Here is a 20,918-nt window from a genome sequence, read left to right on the forward strand (position 1 = left end):
GCACCCGTGTCGACGCCCGTTCTAACTGGGTCAACGCCGGGCGCTCCACTTCTGCTTTGCATCCAATCAGAGTCTCTTCAGGGAGATGATTCATAGTTTTTTTATTTACATAATGTTACTGCATATGTTATTTGGGTGTGAGCCAGTGGGTAGCGGGAAACAGGCAGATTAGAGATGAGGACGTTCGGCTAGCGTGATAGACCTCCGGTCAATCTGACGAGCAGCCTCGACGAGGCGGTAGGATGGTCCGGCTCAAGGCTCTTGTCGCCTCCACCTGGCTGTGCTTAGTAATTCATTGTTCCCAAAAACAGCGGGTTTCAAAGAAGAACACACTCGTTTGTCACCACCACACTTCCCACAATTCCACACTCCGCCGAAAACGACCGGAAGAAGCGAAGCAAACCCCCGGAATACGCGCACCACCAATACCTTCTCGGACGGACTATGAAATTGGTGTTGTCCCAGAGGCAGAGGGAAGAGCTCAACAAGGCGGTTGCCGGTTATATGGCATCCAATGGGTTCATGGAAACTCTTGAAGCTTTCAAGGAGGCGACAGACATGCCTGGCGACATAGACAAGTACGCTGGCCTTCTCGAAAAGAAATGTACGTCTTTAATCCGGTTGCAGAAGAAGGTGATGGAACTGGAGAGTAGACTGGAAGAGGCTGAGAAAGAGTACATTTCGGGCGCACCCATACGGGAAAAGCGGTCCCCTACAGAGCGGATCCTCAGGCCTCCCGAGTGGCATGCCCTCACGGGCCACCGGTCACCAGTCACCTTGGTGGCCTTTCACCTGGCTACAGCGTGGTCGTCTCCGCCTCAGAAGACACCTAATCAAGGCTTGGGATTACGAGACAGGAGACTTCGAACGAACGCTAAAGTTCCACACGGACTCCATGCAAGACTTGGGGTTCGACCACACTTGAAAGTTTATAGTGTCTTGTTCAGCAGACATGATCATCAAATTGTGGAATTTCCAGAAATATGAGTGTATTCGTACAATGCACGGCCACGACAACAACGTGTCGTCAGTGTCCTTCCTGCCAAGCGGTGACCACGTGGTGTCCTGTTCGAGAGACAAGACCATCAAGATGAGGGAGGTATCCACGGGGTACTGTGTCAAGACGTTCACAGGCCATCGGGAATGGGTGCGCATGGTCAGAGTCAACACCGATGTCCCCCTCTTGGCCAGCTGTTCTAATAACCAGATGGTTCCTGTGTGTTGTGGGCACCAAGGAGTGAGAGCTGAAGCTTCGGCAGCACGACCACGTGGTGGAGTGCATCGCGTAGGCACCCGAAAGCGCCCACCCGCACCTGGGGGGCAACGGCAGCGGAGCCAGCAACCGGCGGCTGGCTGGCAGTGGCGCAGTCGGGCCCAGGGCACTGGACTCTTCCTGGCCTCGGGCTCGTGGGACAAAACCATCAAGCTGTGATACGTCAGCACGGGCCTGGTTGTATTCACCCTGGTGGGCCACTACAACTGGGTGCGTGATGTCAAGTTCCACCCCGGTAGGAAATACCTGCTGAACTGCTCAGACGACAAGACGTTGCGTGTCTGGCACCCCAGTGATGCTGCAAGATGATGATGATGATGAAGACCTCTTATGAATTGCGCTCACCCACAGAGGGGGATGGGCCAAGAACCGGGCGGCAGGATACTTAAATGAAACTAAAATGAAAATGAAGCCAATCAGAAAAAGTAGTTAAAAAATAATACTACCAAAAAAATGTTTGCAGAGCAAGCGGTGAAACCATCTCTTGTTTTTGATAGACATAACTACGAATTATAAACTAAAGATCTGAAAAGGTTGGGGTTCACTAGCACGGTAATCTTTTAGGTGCGTTGAAGTAATCAAACACAGTGGAGCATACATCTCTGTGGCAGTAACCAAATGAAGTTCCGCCAAGTGGTAAAATGACTGGTAGATTTACTTGAATTCCTAGATTTTGTAATGGGGCTACTAAAAATCGTTTTCTCTGATAAGAATAACGATGGCAGAATAAAAAATAATTGTTCAAATGTTTCAGTTGCATAGCGGTGACACCTTGAGTCGAGCTTTGTTAAGGTAATAATTTAGTTGTGGAGCTGCACAGCGCAATCTTGTATAAGTGACCTCTAACTGGCGAGATACACACCACTGTTTATTCCAGAAAAAGCTCAAATGCTCGAAATCTTTGACACCTGAGGCCTATCTCGCTAGACGAACGTCCTCTTCTCTAATCTGCCTGTTCCTCGCTACCCAACGGCTCATACCCAAATCACATATGCAGTAACAATATTTATGTATTTTTTTTACCCTGATGTCAAATGGCATTACAGAGGGGGGCGGTTTGTTACAAAAAAAATAAACTCAACAAAAAGCAGTGAATATGATTAGATCGCTAAAAGAGTTCTCTTATAAATACAATATTTTCCAATACATTTATATAGTAATATATCTTAGCTAAAACAGCACAGAACCTATTTATACCATGTCAGCTAAATCAACAAAAAATCCTATTATACAATGTTAGCTGATTTATCGTGGAACAAGTTGTTATCACTTAATGCACTATTGTTAGAAGGAAGTCTGTTTCACTCCTTTGATGCTCGAGGCAAAAATGAATTGAAGAACGTTTTGGTGTTGCATGAAGGGATGCCTACTTTTGGATAGTGAACAAAGCGGTGGCTTATGTGCTAAGGGTGAAGAAGTAGTTCGTCATGCAGGAAGAGATGATGGTACGTGTTCAAAAACAGAGTGCAAGAAAAGTTTTCATGGTGGAAATGCTCCGGGTTCTGTTATAGTTATACAATATAAAACGAACGGAGTTCTTCTAAACAAGTGGAACAGCAGTTACCAGATTATTATAGGTGGGGTCCTACATGGCTGTAGCATATTCTAGTTTAGAGCGTATTAGTGTTTTATAAAGCTGGAGTTTTAAGCCACATGAAGCATTAAAAAGGCTACGTCGTAAATAGCCAAGTATGCGGGTAGCATTGATTATTATGTATTCAGTATGAAGTGACCAGTTAAGAATAGTTGTTATGTGATTGCCAGGATACTTATAAGAGTTATAAGATTCCAGAGGAATGTTATTATGATAGTAAATAGGGGAGCTAGTAGAGGTTTTTGATAAACACATGATTTCGCACTTGTTAGTGTTGTGGTCCATGAGCTATTTTTCACGTACGCCAGTTAAATAGAGCGTTAAAATCAGCTTGCATTATGTTTATGTCATTATCATTAGTAGTTTCTTGAAAAATCACAAAGTCATCAGCAATAAACTGAACGTTTGATGATACAACTGATGAGAGGTATTTAATATGAATAAAAAAAGAAAAGGGAGCCTATGTCAAATCCTTGCAGAATGCCGGAATGAACTACTTGAAAAGATGAATTGTAACTGTTACGGTAACGAATTGTGCTCTCTTAGTGAGAAAGCACTCAATCCACAGTTTGTTACCGTCAAGACTTAGTTGGTGCAGTTTGTAAAGTTGCAGTCTATGGCAAAACTTGTCAAAAGCTCTTGAGAAACCTAGAAAATTGCAGTTGGCATGGTATAAATTTTTAAGAATATGATGTAATTGATGAGTGACTGCTAATAACTGTGTTTCACAACAATACTTTTTTACGAAAGCTATGTTGTGCAGAAGTTAAAAATAATTATGATTTCAAAAACTTTACTGTCTTTCTAAATATACTAATTAAATAAGTGGGACGATAATTGTTCGGACAGTGTTTATTACCAGATTTACAGAGTAGAACGACTTTGCCAATTTTTTCGTTGACTAGGAATAGTAGAAGTATGCAGTGACTGTTGGAAAACTTTTGTTAGTACAATAGAATCGTAAGCACAAGTACTTTTATAAAAGAATTGTATTATTGCCATCATAACCAGGAGGCAAATGATTTTTAAGTGATTCAATGAGGCGTACAACTCCAACGGTTCCAATAATCATTGATGACATGGGGGAATAATTGTGTAAAATTGTGCTAGGTAAATCATTGCGGTTACCTAAAGAAAAGTTTTCGATAAAATATTTGTTAGGAACAGCAGCGCAATGGCCTTCACTAATTTCGTTACCGAAGGAGTCAATCAAGGAAATATGGTTGTCAACCAGCAGCCTATTTACTCGGCAGAACTTTTTGCGTTAGTTTGTAACATAGACGGAAAAGCGTTAGTAAGACAGTTATCTATACGTGATTTAATTGCAGATATGTAGACGTATGATGCAGATTTGTAGGCAGCAAACCGGGGGTGGTTGGTCGGTCAACATTTTGTGGCACGATAAAAACGTTTCTTTTTGTTATATAAACGTTTGATGTGAGCTTCCTGCCATGACACACGCACGTTAGACATGACGGTACGGCAAGGAGTATACTTCATGATTTGTCAATCAGCATCAGCTGCAATAGTATTCCAGTTAGACTGCAATGAACGGTTATTCAAACTGCTTAAAAATGTGTCTAGAAGATTTTATAAATCACTGTTAATTGTGTAAAAGTTTGATTTCTTACAGTGCTGTTCCTTTTATTTTTTTATCTACTTTAGCACAGGGTGAAATAAATAAAAATGATCGTAATGATTGATCACTAATGCCTGGTGTACAGGTTATAGCGGCAACAAAATGTGGTTGCTTTGTTAATATCAGATACAGAATCCTAGCACTGCTAGTAGTTGCCCTGGGGACGTTACTACTTCTGTCGGCGAAAACACTCAACATAGGTTAATAAATTCACGCGGCTGTGACGAAGATGGTAATGAGTAAGGTGCGTTTGCATTCCATAACTAGAAATGTTAAAATATCCGAGTAGGAACAAATGATGTGATAAAGATCGTGTGTACACAATATTATTTGCGTCATGAAGTTCATCGGCAAATGTTAAAGATGAAGACGGAAATTGATAGCGTATTTCTAATATTATGTTGTGGTTGCCGATGCTTACTATAGCTCAAACTAGCTCTAGTTCAGTAATAATATCGATACAGGAAGAAGGAAGGCTTTTTTGAAAAGAATGCCGCCTCCCATCCGATCTCAATGGTATATGTAAAAATGGTTTGCGTCATCCAAGATTTCTTGATCACAGACATGTGCATGATTGGATGTAAAAACAGCGCAAAAATACATACAAACACGCAAGAAGAGACGACCAGGTGCTGAACTTGCAAATAATTTTTATTAGAAAGAACACAAACATATATCAGACAGAAGACTTAGTCACTTGGCACAACATGGCGGCTGCGCAGCTGAGCTAACAGGGTACAAAAAAGAATCTAATCACAGAAAATCGACACTTACGTAAACACTCAAGAAAAGAAAAGCAAAAAAGAAATAATGATCACATCTACTTGCAAAAACATGCGTGACCATCGAAAATAATAACAATCGCTTTAACCCGACAGCACTAAACCCAGGCATCCAACCTGATTTTAACCAAGTGGCACGGACCGTTTGCTTACGCATCTTTCCCTCTCAATTTCAATGTAAAGAGAGTCCATCACCTCTCTAGTACATTTGTCCGGATGGCCAAAGAAACAAGGGCTTTTGTCCACCAATGGATGGCAGCCCCACTTCTTGTAATGAGCTGGCAAGTGCAATCTGTCTTTGTATATTTGCTCTGTTTTTACATCCAAACACGAACCACCAACTACCCCGACTTTCGCTTCTCATGTTCATGAAGCCACGTTTTATTCAAAGTAATTATTTTGCAATGCATGTATCAATATCTAATGGTAAAAAGTTTTGTTTAGTAAACTTCTAACATTAGAAAAATGAACGGATACCTGAAGGTATGATTTCCTGTCATCTACCCTGGCGTCACCCTAAGTAAATGCGTTCCGTCAAGAAGCCCGCGCATTATCTGTTCCCTTTTGATAAATCGATACATTTTCTTACACCTATAACTTTAGCGCACTCCATAGAAAATACATGTACAATTTTGTTTTTGTTTTAACTTGTAACGCAGCTTGAGTGATGAAGAACCGGGCTGAGCTTTCCCAAAGTTGTTAAGTTTTCTTTTTACGCCCCGCCGCGGTGGTCTAGTGGCTAAAGTACTCGGCAGCTGACCCGCAGGTTGCGGGATCGAATCCCGGCGGTGGCGGCTACATTGCCGATAGAGGCGGAAATGCTGTAGGCCCGTGTGCTCATATCTGGGTGCACGTTAGAGAGCCCCAGGTGGTTGAAATTTCCGGAGCCCTCCACTACAGCGTCTCTCATAATCATATGGTGGTTTTGGGACGTTAAACCCCACATATCAATCAATCAATCAATCAATCAACATTCGCACTGAGTCTTGCACAACATCCGTGGGCGCGGTAAAAGCAGTAAACAGTGGTTGTTAGATCTTCTTGCGCGTAGTGAAGAAGTACACACCTTCATGGCGACGAAATAGTGGCTTAGAGCTGTGCGAAGATCACTGCTCTCGTGCCCACTGAAGGCGGCGACCAGGTGTTTCTTCTTAGAGCTGTCCGTGGTGATTGCTGTTGTTGTAGATGGGCCTGGTCGATCAACAAAGAGTACCCAGGGGGAGTGAATGCTCCGCATGCGTTGAACGGCTACGCTGACGAGGTTTGTTGTCAATAGCGGCGCACCTACTTGCACCAAGCCAGCTGAGCAAGTTGATAACCACGGCAGGATAATCGCAAGAAAGGCTTGCATGGTGAAAATATAATGGCTTAGAGATGTGCGAAGACCACTGCTTTCGTACCAGAAAATTCTCAGCAGTTGTACTTCACCACCTTAACATTTTTAGCTCACGAAGTTCACACTCGTCCGTTCTTTTAAGTTCGAAGCCTGCAAACACAAAAATAGGCAAATTTGTTTATTACATATCATTCCCATGGTCGCTGAACGATCGCAGCACCAGAGTCTCTTCTAGTTAATTTTAGAAAACTAGAGATTGCGCCACCTTAGAGCGCTGAATCGAAGTAGAGCGTCATTCACAAGCGCTCACGAACGTCGACAGTCAAGCCCCATACGGTCGAAAATCAATCTTGTAGGACCACAGCTTCTAAAACACTGCGGAGCTGATATACTTCAATGCGGAACAGATCCCGTTTTCAGGAAGGACAGCACCCTAATTATTACTTCGCATTCACCGTGATATCTAAGTAGGCTGGTCGTGCAAAAACGTGCATATTTAGAGTTGTAGGAGCACTAATGAACACGTGTGCAATGACTCGTGTATGGTACACGTATGTCAAAGCTCAACAGCATGCGCTTGAATGAAGGAATCACCTATACAAAGGTCAAGGGGCTAAGCAAGTCGCAGATCACTTCCTCTTCACGAATCGACTGGTCAAAGTACAGGTAATCCACACAGAAGCAATGTGAGGGAAACCAAGAAGTTTCTCCTAAAGCCTAGAAGGTATAATGAAAGCCGCTATCCAAGAGACAAAGTTTAATTGTGGAACTTTGTCAAATTTTAGCGGATATGAAGTGGAGTTGGAGCGACTTTGAGCAATTCGTCGTCACGCCAAACGACGTTACAGGTCCACAAAATTCATCTACGGCTTGATTTAGACGAGACGTCTACAAAAGAAGACTCAACGTCGAATAAATGCTCTACAGTCGCTACGATGAAAGTAATTCTGTGAATCGCTCTATCCCCACAAACCTCTTTCGCAAATATGGAGAATAATTCATGGCCTACGAACATTGCCACAACAACATCGCCCATTCAAATGCCTTGCTCCCCACCAAAGCCGATGTGAAATCGATGTAGCAGAAGACTTCTGCGCCAGGGTTGCCCACAAGGGGTCTGCAATCACCGTGAGTAACCTACGAAACCCGCCGATGTCCAGAGACACTCGAATGGACATTATGTTTTCTCTAGAGGTGCTTGAGGCAGCATTGGCAGCAAGAACTCGTCATCTCCTCGACCCGATGGAGTCACTTACGTAGCCCTTGCTAACATGGACAAACAGCTCGGCGTGCCTTTTTAGCTGTATACAATGACTCGTGGAGCACTGGTTTGGTTCCTCCTTCGTGAAAATGCAGCCGCCTTGTGCCCCTTCTCAAACAGGGAAAATCGCCTTTGGACATGGTCTCTTATCGCACCATCGCGCTTGCCAGCTGTTTTGAAAAGGTGATGGAGAAAATGGTGCTGAATCGCCTAGAGTGGTACCTGGAACATAACATATACCCCGATGCTTTGACCGGCTTTCGACGTGGATGGTCTTCCATAGACAATGTTGTTGACCTTGTCACGTCTGCACAACAGCAGAAAAGCCTAAAGAGATTATCAACGGCAGTGTTCTTGGATGTTAAAGGCGCATATGACAATATATTGCTTGAAAACATCTTTGACACCTTGGGCAACATTGAAGGGGGGGGGCCGCGTCTACCAAAAGATCTACAGTTATACGAAGGACAAAACCTTCTTGGTTCCGACACAAGATGGTGAAACAAGGCACCATTATACTTATCATGGTATACCTCAACTTGGGGTCTTAAGCCCCACACTTTTCAACCTTGCGCTCATCGGCTTCGTTGACGTTCTGCCGCAATCCGTGCATCTCTCGATATACGCAGACGACATCTGCATCTGGGCATCAGTGGTCACGCTTCTACACGAACGAGGCAGGCTTCAAAGAGCGGCTACACTGACGGCAAACTACCTTTAAGGACGAAGACCTGAGCTGTCATTTAATAAATGCTCACTGGTTGCGATTTTGCGCAAGGCAATGACTCATACGTCGTCAAAATTAATGGACACACAATCAGCTATCACAAAAACATGGTTTCCTGGGAATAACGATAGATCTGGACTTGTCCTGGAGCCCTCACATCGCTTTCATGAAAACGAAACTCACCATGATTACCCACTTTCTCAGGTTTCTTGCGGCAAACTCATGGGGTGCATCGGTATACGAGCCATGCTTCAACTGTACACTGCACATTTATCAGTTCATTGCACTATAGCCTACCTGTGTTCAGCAATACTTCAATATCAAACTTACTTGTCCTCCAGTCAATACATGCTCAAGCACTGAGAATATGCCTCGGGCTTCAGAGATCCACATACTCAGCAGTGACTGTCACAATCGCTCATGAAACCCCTATCACAACCCACAATCGTGTCGATGCTTTAAGAACGCACATAAGACACGCCACCCAGATTTAATTGCATCACCTCGCCTCCCTTAAACTTCCAGGCCAAGCTCTGCGTTGTGCACTATTATTGCTCCACATTGCATGGTGATTACTGCAAACTTCAGGCACGCAGCAAGACCGTCGTTTCCATTGTGGTGTCTACATCCACTGATAGCCGTGACAACCATCACCGAAGTGTGAAAGAAAAATTTGTCAAATTTAGCCCTATAACAAAGAACATTACCTTTTCTGTTTGAGAAACACGGTGTACGCATTCACGTTTCCACAGATTGGTCGATTACTTAAGCAAGCTCAAATGGTGCAGTGGTGATTCCGAATAAATCCGTCACGATATAGTTCAGGACATTGCATCTGACATCATCCACGTCTTCAGGACCCGCCGCAATTCATGACGCACTTGAGTTCCCAGATGACGAACCGCAGCAGACATGGCCAATCTTATTTTACTCCAAAGCAGCCCTCCAAGGCATTGCCTCGCCATATCGTTACGGACCAATTGAACAGCTAGTAGCTTCAAAAAGACTGCTTCATCAGCGGGCTATAGAGAAACAACCTGACATAGCGTATCAATGAATACCGGGCAACTGCAGCATCGATGGAAACGATCGTGCAGATGAAGCATTCGATCTGCTCATAATGACGCCCCTCGTGCAGCTATACCAATATTAAGAACGGATGCCGCTACAAGCTTTCGATTACTTGCACGAGAACTAACACGCGCTCAGTGGAATTCACCGGCATTCACCAACGTCCGCCTTTGTAAATTGGACCCACACCTATAGCTCTGTCTTCCATGAGGAAATAACCAGAGCTTAGAAGCTGAGGATTGGGGTGGCTTTTAGGAATGCCTATTTCTTTCGAATCGGAATGACCAGCAGCCGGACATGCGACAACTGTGGCTGCGCGGACACATTTTCCCATCTTCTCTGCGAACGTCCTCGCTTCAGTGCGCCAAGAAAAGAACTGTCGAAAAATTGAGACATACTAGACAATGGCCAATTGTCGGAAGAAAGGGTATTAAGACACTGGCTGAGACCATTATTGGCACGCAAGGCGAGAGCGTTGTTGCACTTCTTGCGGGCAAGTGGTGTAAGGCGTTCTTCAACGTCTCTTTTCTCTATCCTTTTATTCCCCTTACCCCCTTCCCCAGCAGAAGGTAGCCAGCTGGTCTGAGAACTGGCTAACCTCCCTGTCCTTCCTCCTTCAATCCCCCTACTCCTTACAAAGAAGAACTGCGTAGAAGAAAATCGCACAGCACCAGGGAAGCAGTGCCTTCTGGGGACTCCCCAGGAAGCACTGCTGTTTCAGCGTCCTACGCCTACTTAATAATTTACGCATGAGCACCTATAGACCATACGCATGTCCATTCAAATGTACACGTCATTTGTATTACTAAATGCAATACCATTTCTTAGTGAAATTTGGCTACTTTTAGTGCATCTATCTATCTATCTATCTATCCAGACGCTCGCGACTTTCTGCTCTCTTGGCCGTTTAAATAATGGTATCAATACGAAACTTGATATGGCATAACATGACTATATGACGATTATTACTGACTAGTCATAACATGAAAATCATGACATGTATGTCATAAATGTCGTAATTTGCATTTCATGGTGTTGCTGCTCTTGTGGTGGTTTCGATCAAATCAAAAACTGGAATGGTACATGACTGCTTGGCGAACGCAAGTGACAGCCCCTTACGTGGAAATTACTACATGCATGTCATGTAACAATCTGACTACATGCCACACTTATGATGCCCTCGTGGCCCTTTCACTAGCTTCAAACATAGCCCCGCCGCGGTGGTCTAGTGGCTAAGGTACTCGGCTGCTGACCTGCAGGTCGCGGGTTCTTTTCCCGGCTGCGGCGGCTGCATTTTCGGTGGAGATGGAAATGTTTCCGGTGGAGGCGGAAAGGCCCGTGTACTCAGATTTGGGTGCAAGTTAAAGAACCCCAGGCGGTTAAAATTTCCGGAGCCCTCCACTACGGCGTCTCTCATAATAAAATGGTGGTTTTGGGACGTTAAACCCCGCAAATCAATCATTAGCTTCAAACATACCAATTTGGTATTACGTAACGCGAACGGACGACGAAGGTAAATGACACGTCCAAACATGATAATCACGACATACTTGTCATGTGAAACATCACTACATGCTACACTCATAGTGCGATCACGTTCGTTTCGCTATGTTCAAATATTCCAAAGTTGGTGTTACGTGACGTCAATGAATGACAAAGATGTGTGATTGGTGCAAACATAATAATCACGACATGCTTGTCATGTCAGAAAATGACAACATACCTTGCTCGTGATCCGCTCGCGGCCGTTTCGCTAGCTTCACATATTCCAAATTCGGTATTACGTGACGTGCATATACGATGAAGGTAAATGACACGTCCAAACATGATAATCATGGCATGCGTGTTGTGTAGAACATGACTACATGCTATGCTCATAGCATGCTGGTGGCCGTTTGCTAGCTCAACATATACCAAATTTAGTATCACGTGACATGAATTGACTACAAAAGTAAATGACAGGTCCAAACATGATAATCATGATATGTGTGTCACGCAAAAACATCGCTACGAGCTATGCTCTTAGCGTGCTCGCGTCCGTTTCGCTAACACCACGTGTAAAAAAATTGGTATTACGTGACGAGAATGAATGACGATAGTAAATGACACGTCTAATCATGATAATCATTACGTGCGTGTCATAAACTATGACTACATGGTCGTTTCGCTAGCTCCACAAATACCGAATTTGTTATCACGCGACGTGAGTAGACTACGAAGGTAAATGACAAGTCCGAACATAGCAATAATGACATGGATGTCATGTACGGCAAAATTTACGTCCACCTCGTAACGTCGTACTGATAATCAAGTGACATATCGACCTTCTTCAGTCGTACTTCACATATCGCCGATTCCCACTGTACGTGGTATCTGCCAACAATTTTGTCGCCTGAACAAGTTCAAGTTCTTGATAAAGTATTTCCCGGAAAGCACCACGATACTTCAAGGGAAATGCAGTAAACGTTAGTAAAACCGCACCTGTAATTATCTCTATTGGCATGACAACGTCAAGTAAACTTCACATAAAATAAATACCGGTGGGCACACTTTGAGAAGCTTTGATTTCGTTGAATGCCTGATTCTCCTCTCATAGTAGTGCTATTAAACACCTCAGCACTTTCCCGTTAGTTAGATGTGTCTGTATCAGTGCGCAACGTAGGCGCAGACGTTAGAATGAAGCGGGAATAATGACAGATTGGCGTGTATGGACTTCCGTATGTAACGTTAAATATTTGTGAAAAAGGAGAAGGTATCGCAACATCCATCCACATGAAAAGGAGACGTAACCCGAGTGCAGGTGTACGTATACCAAAACAAATAAAAATAATGTGAAACTAGTAAGAGATAGAAATAAAATGTAAGCAAAATGATACGTATTCGAACAGAAACAAACATAGCATCTCGCTAAAGAACGATATAAACCATTACCCAGTTCACAAAAACATTCGAAAAAGGAGTATTGTGATAATCCGTTTTGAAGTATCATCTACTAATTTCGTAAATATTGAGGCGCATGGCCAGCACATTCAGTGAGCCTGACAAGACATACAATTTATGTGTACGCCAATTAGTGTGCTTTCTGAAGACAACGAAATATTAACAAGACGAAAAACATTTGACTCATAGGAACAAAGGAAGAGAAGACCCTATTAATTAACTATATGGTAATTGTGTCAAGATAGTTCACGTACGTCTCATTAAGAATTTTATAAATGTGAACACGCTAATAAATAACTTGCTAATTAAGACCGTGATTCATGCATGGAACCTTGCAGTAGTGTAATACAAACACCAAGTTTACACAACAAGACAGACAACGTTCAAACTGTTTTGCAAGTGAAAGCCTTAATCACCAAAGATTCGGCCACGTTTTCTTTAGGACGTGATTGTTATAGAATTGTGTTCATAATAACATAACATAAATGTTTTGAGACCTGTATGAAGCGTACTGCCAAGCTGTCTCTCATCTTTCCTTTTCCCTTTGGCAGGCTATATATTGGCTCAATTAGAGTTAATAATAACAAACTAACATAGAACCACTAGTAATCAAAATTGTCAATGCTTTTGATTGGTCACACTTTTGTTCAGACCGCAGTTCTCGAAACAACTTTACACAAGTAACAAGGGGACAGATGGGAAGTTAAAGGTAAATTGCAATAACTCAGCACGCACATGAACGAAATTAACTGGTAGTAAGAGTGAATTTCTGTTTGTGGTATGTTGTGGGTGTTAAACTTGCACAGATCTCTCTCTGAATCCTGCAGGCCCGCTACAAAGATTGGTTTGGTGTTGTGGGCGTTACCTGTTCCTAGCCTATTGGCACACCTGCCACAAATGGCTCACAGGATGCTGCTCTTAGGGTCTAGATTACAGATTTCATCAATCCATCACCTCAAATCTCTTCCGGCGATAATATTTGCTTCCGGCTTAATTGCGAAATAAAGTGAATTGTCGAAAACATCTGAAAGCCTCTTTGTAAGACACTCACCATAGATAACTGTAATGTATATACAACTGTATTTTGTTGTAATTGCATTTCTCTGCTTTAGTATCTACTTCTAATCTCTAGCTTTCATCAGTGTCAATTTCCATACGTATAAAGAGCATGATATTGACATTTAATGAGATATGTCCCCATATTGGCATGGCGGGTGCAAACCACACAGTTCCCGTTTCTACCCGTTTGAACGCAGCTGCCGTTTCAGGCAAAATGCCGCTTACTCAAAGTCAACTAGTTCTCTTCCCCCCCCCCCAAAACGTAACGTGATACCGATGCCAAACATTTATGAAAATATATCACTAAGAACCCTAAAACGTATTTCTAAATTCATGCCAAACATAAGACAACCAATACAAGGAGCTCCAAAATATAGAAACTGTCGAGTTGTAGAGACAAATTATACCAATCAGATGCTACGACATCGACTACGCTATCACTGAAACAAATAATATAACATTTAGTATTGTGTGGTGACTTAAACATGTATGTAACTGCAAACACCTAAGTGCTAGGAATTATAATGCGGTGGATTTATTGCATAAAAATTGGTTTCCTATTTTTTGTAGTACGCCTACACAATTTGGTATAGGCACCTGAATGCAGTATTGTGTGTATTATGTCCCCCCCCCCCCCCCCAAAAAAAAAAAGTTGTATATGTCGTGCTTTTTTTTCTGTTTTAGAGTGCACCCCGTGCCCTTAAACACCCGTTCCGGTGTTAAGCGGCGTCGCTCCTGCCGTCGCCATCGGTGGCGTAACCACGGTAACGTATGCGTGGCACAGAAATTAGGCAAGTCGCACTAATGTGCACAGCACGTAGAAGTGTGAAGCGTCGATGGTGTCACCACTCGAACGAGTATGTTCCACAGGAATTGAGCAAACCCCACTACCATGCACGGCTATTGCGAGCGTCAAAATAAAATGAAGTATGTGCCAAATGAATTGGGAAACAAGCAAGCAAAGAAAACTTCTGGGCAAGCCCAAACACCACGTAGAGCAGGCTCGAGTATCAAATGAAAACAAAGTATCCGCCTCCAGAAACGGGCGAGCAAAGTTCGATAACAACTTGCTGGTAGTGGTTATGTACTTCGACATTGCGCACTTGCTGCAACTCACATGAACCACACTTCGGCCCACACGGATGTTACTTTTGGAGAACCTTGATATACGCAGAAAAACAAAAGAGACATATTGTTCCCAGTTATGATCAAGAACATCCCATTCCCATTCATCGTAACGTATCCCAGTGATGAGACGACCTCACGGAACCCTTCCTCATACCCCGTCTTCGGAAAACAGGCATTGATGGAGAAATTTATTTCACCCTCGACCAAGCTTCCTTCATTACATTACGACTGGCAAACGTGTGTTCCAATTACAAAGAGTTGCGGAAAATAAGTAGAGCTGCGCAACTGTCAACGCATACATACATATCTCTTCCAAATTGTTTTTCTCCACTTACCGCAAAACCAAAACAACTAAACAGCTGCGCTCCGAAATCGTAATAAGCAGACGCTTAATCGTCGTCATTTTTTTCTTTTTTACATCGTTTGCTTTTGAGATTTTCATCGTGTATTGATGACCATTAGCGTGTATTTTCAGTGTTCTTAACATGAACGTACCATTCTGTCTTTTTTTTAGTGTTAAACAGTTTTTTTTATTTGTTGTTTCGTTGCTGCCTCGAAAATGGTGCTGTGAACCACGTGAAGCATCGCTGGCTTTTGATTCGTGGACGTTAAGATGAGTAGTATGTACGCTCAAAAAATTGGTTTGGCATAATTTTATTTCATCTATACACGTGTACGGCTTAAAATAACTGCTTTTCATTTTCCTGACGAAAAGATTAGGCGAAGAACCGGGGGTTGGTCGTGAAGCATGGCTAAGCTTCTGCCCCCGGTGATAACGTCACACTTCTAAGTAAATTTTACCTGGATGCCGAGGCAGAAATTGAACCCACATCTGTTCTTCAGAATAATAGCCCCAACGCTCTACCGAAGAAGCCCACACCACACGCATACTTATTTTTCGCATCAGTGTCAACTAAATTTCTCTCCATGCTATTAATCAACTTGATCGGGATCACGGCACCATAGAGTTTCCCATAGGTAGACTGGAGGCAACTGTGGTGCTAGTGTCTGTGCGAGGGGCAACGCAAATCGCTTCAGCCAGCATCGGAATGATGTGTAGTACACACGTTTGTCTATTATTCGTACCTTCAGTTCCACTTGACTTCGCGTGGCTTGGAGGTACTTTGTCATGAAATGACGATCAGTACATATACTTTAGGTGCGAAGCAGCTCTTTGACTAGCTTGTGTAACGCTGTCCCTCCGTCCACACTACTCCCCTCGCCGCAGGTGTTGAAGTGGTGCAAAGTAGCTCATGCCCGTCTAGCAGTGTGCCGTGACGTCTTTCTCGCACTCCAGCCGTGCGCTCGCCTTGTGTCAGCTCTCTCTCACTTCACCCTCTCCACCGCTCGCTGCACTCGAGCCCATTCCTCACGTGGACATCATCTTAACCGCGCCACCTCTCTCTATCTGTCGACGAGAAGGAGCCGTGAGCCGGCGCGCGCGCGCTATAGTGCACGCGCCTCGAGAATCTCGCAGCGCCGACAATGTGGACCGCCTGCAACTACTTGCCAGAAGATCACGCCGACGGGTAGGACGCCATCGTCGCAGGATTCCCGCTACTGTGTGCGTTCCTTTCGCAGATGTCGCTGGCGTTCCGAGGGTTAGTGAAGCCAATCGCGTTCGCGAATGGCGACGTCAACAACGACGAGGCGAGAACCTGGGATGCCGAACGATAGCGTCGGAGTGAAAGACCAGCGACACCGACTGGGTCATAGTCGAGAACACCTATCGCGTTCGATAATACATAAAGCACACGGGTAACACAGACGAGACGCGAGCCAAATAAGATGAGCGCTGCGTCTTCAAGACGTCCAGCCTCCCACACTCTAAGCCAAAAGGGTGTTAAAAAGGTGTGTGGTTTGTCCTTTTGGGGACTAATGGGGCTGCCACAACCATTAGTCTATTTAAGGAATAACGGCACCGCGGCTAGCAGTTAGTCCCCACTGACAAGCTCAAGGAACTAACATTTAGTCCTCACATTTGCACCTTAGTGAGTAACCAATAGTCCCACAATTCACCTCAAAGGACTAATATTTGGTCCTTACATTTGCACCCTATAGGGCAACTGTGAATCCCCACATCTACACGTTACCGGGCAACCGTAAGTCCTCAAAGTTGCACCTTGCCGGACGAACGGTTGATGCACTCAAGTACTCCAATCGGATGAACTTTGTATCCCCAGTTCAAACATTGCTTTTGTTGATTTTCCGCCAGGCCTAATACTTTTTCGTCTGTTTTTTTGCGCAGTGAGCAACAATAGCGCAGAAAAGAACACGCGAGAAAGCAGTTAGCCACCTATGTAAAAGTGCTTTCGCAGTCACGGCAACAACGAAAGAGAAAAGCGAGACATGGAAATCTTTATTTTTCTGCATACACATGAAGTTTCTCCATTCTTATAAGTGAATTCATGGTGAAGTGTTCAAGTCTTGTCTCTTTGTCACATCTTGTTCGCTCTTTGTGTTGCATCTCCGACGGAAGCGATGGATAACAGGCATTGCAGACGCCAGCGCACGCAGCCTTCTTCCCATTGTGTTCCCACGGCTGTACGTACAATAAGATAGTAGAAATAGTTAAGCACACGTCACAGAAGATGAAGATGCAAGCATATGAATAGTACGTGCAAGGTAATATAAAAACATGCGTGTAAAGCATGACACACAAATAACTTTACCTTCACATCTAGCAAAGTCCTTCTGAAGCTGCTCTGACGAAAGAGATGGATGACAGGCATCGCAGACGCCAGCGCACACGGCCTTCAGCACTGTGTGTGCCCACGGCTGTACAATAAGTATGTAAAATAGTGAGTCACACGTGACAGAGGATGATTACGAATGCATATGAAAAATACGTGCAAGGTGAAATAAAACATACGTGACATGTGACATGCTAATTATTTAAACGCGATATCACACATCCTCAAAGACTAATTTCGATCCCGACAGCGCAACAGCTTAGAAGCGGCGGCCGCAGCCACAACTCCGTGAACCACCATGCCGCTAAAAAGTCGGCGAGTCCAAGCGAGTGACATCGTTCAGCTCGAGCAAGCGAAAACGAGAGCAAACACGGCCCAGCACGCGGAGTGTCTGCCGCCAGCAAATTCGAACAGGAGACGAGCGCACACTTGGCCGCCTCCACGAACAGCGCTGGGAAGGTTTTGAGCTAGCGCCGAAGAAATCGACGGTAGTCCGGCCCTTTTCCAGAAACTCGCGCGAATGCAGCGTGCAAACGCGAGTCCACCGCAGCGGCCAACGGATGGCGTCGAGCTATTCGCGACCGACTGACGGGAAAGCCAGCAGTAGAGGCGACCAATTTTCACTGAGTTCCGACGCTACCGAAGTCCCCGCCAGCCCGTGCTGGTGCACTTACAGCGCGTGAAATACTACAACCAAGCTTGTTACGAGAACCCGCAACGTGTTTTCGACTATTCCAACACAGCGACGAGGTCTCAGCCCAATATCTTAAGCCCGGAGCTCACCGCGGCGGCGAAGACAGGCGAGCACTCGGGAGGCCGACGGCAATGGCGGCCAATTTCCAGGCTGTCTCAAAGCACAGGCGAACTGCAGACGCCCAAGCTGACCTTCGCGGTGCATTTCATGCGTGCGATATACAAAACAACCGAGCCCATTGCCGGCAAGCATGATCCGTATCGCACACGCAAAAAGTAGAGTAGAATAAAGAATGATAGCCTACTTGGGAAAGAATCCAGCGCTGATTTCTGCCCTAAGTCGGACTGAAGTATACATCCGACAGGCCTGTCGTCTTCTCGGCCATCATGTTGGTCTTCCCAACTGTTGTTGTCGGGTGTTGGTCGTGACTATACCTAAGCCAGAGATATAGAGAGTGGCGTGGTGACGTGTCGAGACCTGCTCCAGACTTCATGGGTGCAGCGAAACGTAAAAGCAGCAGCCCACGCTCATCCAAGCGTACACACAAGAACACGTCGTAATTCCTAGATCGTCGAATCCACGCGGCCGTGGTCCAGCACTCCAAGCGTGATGCAACGCGAGCCGTCGCCAGCAAAATACGGAGAAAGTCTGAGCCAGGAGAGGAAGAGGACAGATAGTGACCTTGGCAACGCTTCGCGCACTGCCTGCATTTGCCGGTGTGTGCTCCCGACCGGGCTGCAGAAATTAGGGGCCTTTCTCCTCTTCTAACCACTACTACAATTTGAAGGGCGGTTCATCCCTTTTGGGCGTGTTTGCAGATTAAGCGGTTTACACGGAGCACGTTTGCCTCTGTGGTTGCTCCTCAACGGTCTATTCGTTCATTGCGCGCACCTAATGGGCTCCGTTACTCCTTTTTTGGGTAATTTTGCCTTTGAGTGCATTTATTTGCGTTTCAAACAAACGTTTACACGAGTAAACGCTACACCGAATGTCGATTCAAACCGTTCAGCCAGCACCCGCGTCGACACCCGTTCTAACTGGGTCAACGCCGGGCGCTCCACTGCTGCTTTGCATCCAATCAAGGTCCCCTTCAGGGAGATGATTCATAGTTTTTTTATAATGTTACTGTTACTGCATACGTTACTGTTACTGCATATGTCAACATAATGTTACTGCGTAAGTGATTTGAGTATGAGCCGTTGGGTAGCGGGGAACAGGCAGATTAGAGAAGGGGACGTTCGGCTAGCGAGATAGGCCTCCGGTCAACCTGATGAGTGGCCTCGACGAGGATAGCCCGGCTCAAGGCTCTTGTTGCTCCACCTAGCTGTGGTTAGTAATTTATTCATTCCTAAAAACAACGAGTTTCAAAGACGAACACACTTGTTTGTCACCACCACACTTCCCACAATTTCGCGCTCCGCCGGAATTTACCAGAAGAAGCGAAGCAAACCCCCGGATTACGCGCAGCAACAATACCTTCTCGTACTATGAAAATGGTGTTGTCCCAAAGGCAGAGGGAAGAGCTGAACAAGGTGGTTGCCAATTATATGGCATCCAATGGGTTCATGGAAGCTCTTGAAGCCTTCAAGAAGGAGACAGACATGCCTGGGGACATAGACAAGAAGTACGCTGGCCTTCTCGAAAAGAAATGTACGTCTTTAATCAAGTTGCAGAAGAAGGTGATGGAACTGGAGAGTAGACTGGCAGAGGCCGAGAAAGAGTACATTTCGGGCACACCCACACGGGAAAAGTGGTCCCCTATGGAGTGGATCCCCAGGCCTCCCGAGCGGCATGCCCTCACGGGCCACTGGTCACCAGTCACCCGGGTGGCCTTACACCCTGTCTACAGTGTGGTCGTCTCTGCCTCAGAAGACGCCTCTATCAAGGTCTGTGATTACGAGATTGGAGATAGGCCATCGGGAATGGGTGCGCATGGTCAGAGCCAACTCCGATGACCTCTCTTGGCCAGCTGTTCTAATGACCAGATGGTTCGTGTGTGAGTGGTGGGCACCAAGAAGTGCAAGCTGGAACTTCGGGAGCACGACCACGTGGTGGAGTGCATCGCGTGGGCACCCGAGAGCGCCCACCCGCACCTGGGAGGCAACGGCAGCGGAGACAGCAACCGGCGGCTGGCTGGCAGTGGCGCAGGCTGGGCCCAGGCCACTGGACTCTTCCTGGCATCGGTCTCGCGGGACAAGACCATCAAGCTGTGGGACGTCAGCACGGGCCTGGCGGTCTTCACCCTGGTGGGCCACGACAACTGCGTGCGTGGTGTCAAGTTCTACCCCGGTGGCAAATAACTGCTGAGCTGCTCAGACGACAAGACGTTGCGTCTCTGGGAGCTGGCACACCAGCGATGCTGCAAGATGATGATGATGATGATGACCTCTTATTGATGGCGCTCACCCACAGAGGGTGTTGGGCCAAGAACCGGTCGGCAGGATACTTAACTGAAACTAAAATGAAAATGAAGCCAATCTGAAAAAGTAGTTTAAAAATAATACTACCAAAAAACAGAAAAGTTTGCTGAGCAAGTTGTCAAACCATCTCTTGTTTTTGATAGATGTAATTACAAAATATAAACTAAAGATCTGAAAAGGTTGGGGTTCACTAGCACGGTAATCTTTTTGTTGCGTTGATGTAATCAAACACAGTGGAGCATACATCCCTGTGGCAGTAACCAAATGAAGTTCCGCCAAGTCATAAAATTACTGTTAGAAT

General features: G+C 45.2%; 2 pseudogenes; both read left to right on the forward strand.

Moving 5' to 3' along the window:
• The first annotated feature begins 444 nt into the window (after positions 1 to 444).
• LOC142775145 (lissencephaly-1 homolog) lies at positions 445 to 1,582 on the forward strand (annotated as a pseudogene).
• Positions 1,583 to 19,684: 18,102 nt separating this feature from the next.
• Positions 19,685 to 20,593, forward strand: LOC142775146 (lissencephaly-1 homolog; annotated as a pseudogene).
• Positions 20,594 to 20,918: the final 325 nt, after the last annotated feature.

This window comes from Rhipicephalus microplus, chromosome X (genome assembly GCF_043290135.1).
Source record: "Rhipicephalus microplus isolate Deutch F79 chromosome X, USDA_Rmic, whole genome shotgun sequence".
NCBI classification, from domain to species: domain Eukaryota; kingdom Metazoa; phylum Arthropoda; class Arachnida; order Ixodida; family Ixodidae; genus Rhipicephalus; species Rhipicephalus microplus.